General features: G+C 37.6%; 1 protein-coding gene across 1 annotated transcript in view; it reads left to right on the top strand.

Annotated features, from left to right (window-relative positions):
- LOC101857382 (isatin hydrolase) overlaps positions 1 to 1,575 on the top strand; it is a gene marked incomplete at its 3' end in the record, with an annotated part of 15,175 nt that overhangs the window by 7,077 nt on the left and 6,523 nt on the right.

The raw sequence follows: 1,575 nt of genomic DNA, 5'->3' as shown, positions 1-1,575 counted from the left end.
ACGGCGGCCATATTGGATTTTGTTGACGTGTCTTATGTAAGTAATATCGCACTTAATTTTCATGGAAATAAATTGTTTTTTGCATGCATCTTGGCACACAATAGATCTACAAATATGTGTGATGAATTTTTCCTAAACGTTCTAGAACATTTTTAATGATTTTTTTCCCTGAGGTAGTATTCACGTTAGAAAAAAATCAGTGAAATCCACACTCCAAACGCCACAAACAAAAATCTATTCCATATTCTATATAATAAAAATTCATCGCACGAATCTTTAGTATAAGGCCTACATCTTTTCTTCTTTCTGTGAACATATTATGAACATTGGATGAATAATGGTGGAATTATTAAAAGAAGTATAGAAAAAACAACGTTTCGGGAAAACGGCGATAAAGAAAAATAAAAGTTTGACTTTATGAGGAAATGGTGGTTGACAAACATGCCCGGTATGGGAAGAAATAAGGCTTTAGGGGGTTCTATGCGATGAAATAGTTGTAAGAGAGGCTGAAGAAGCTAAAAATGCCTACAACTCAAAAAACATAGTTTTTTAAAAGCCAAATTGGGATGTTCGGGGTGTAGCTCTCCCCACCCCCCACCCCCTCCCCACTTCAACCTACCATCATTTTGCTTGATAAGAACTAGACTTAAGAATCAGTTATAATTACCCTTCTGCGTCAGCTGTGTACCCCGTTGCTGTTTTCGAGCAGGAAGAAAGAATTCCGGTAAACCGCACTCAGGTGTTCTTGATTATAGAGCCCTTCCTTAGAAAGCGGAGAGCAACCCTATGCACTCGAATATATAAAAAAGTAGTTAAAACACAGCTTAACCCTATCCGTACGTCGTGTTTTATTATCGTATCCAAACGACGTGGGGAACTCTGTGCCACCACTTTCCAAAAGGGGAATTTACTCGTTAATCCGATCCGTAAGCTTTGCATAGCAGTCTGTCAAAATGATTTTTTCAGAGATACTGAAAGTTTCAAAAGAGATCTTCGTTCTAGAAGTATTTTAAAATGTGACGAATACAACCCTGGGGATACAAAATGACCCCAGGGTGTACGGATAGGGTTTAAAAAAAAGACCAAAATCTACTAAATGAATTTGGGGAGAGAGAAAAAATATCACAGTTACTTTTCCGACTTGCGTCGAAAGAAATCATTAACTCTTTCTGGTCCACCAGTTGGCAAACTTTCTTTATACATTATAGACATATGCTGATACCGTTTAGCCCAGAAAGGGTTAACCTTATTTAAATGTTGGAAAATGGAATCTTTTTCGAAAAAAAAGCGCCTTTCTTTGCAACCAAAGTCCCATCCGACGAGACAAGGGATATGGAAAGATTCGCGACAAGATATAAATGAAATAAAGCAATTTTACACACTAACAAAGACACACTTGCAGACAAATACTCACACACACACACACAACAAAGTAACTAATATACACTCAAAGTCACTAACTTTCACAATACCACTTCACATGATAATATGCTCACAGATTTCACCCGCAGGCAAAATTACTTGCAATAAGATAACGGCACACGCGCATAGAGAAAGAGAGAGAGGTTGGTGGGA

The sequence above is a fragment of the Aplysia californica genome, unplaced genomic scaffold (genome assembly GCF_000002075.1).
Source record: "Aplysia californica isolate F4 #8 unplaced genomic scaffold, AplCal3.0 scaffold01226, whole genome shotgun sequence".
NCBI classification, from domain to species: domain Eukaryota; kingdom Metazoa; phylum Mollusca; class Gastropoda; order Aplysiida; family Aplysiidae; genus Aplysia; species Aplysia californica.
Note: the sequence above shows the minus strand (reverse complement) of the source record. Positions and strands in the feature narration are given on the sequence as shown.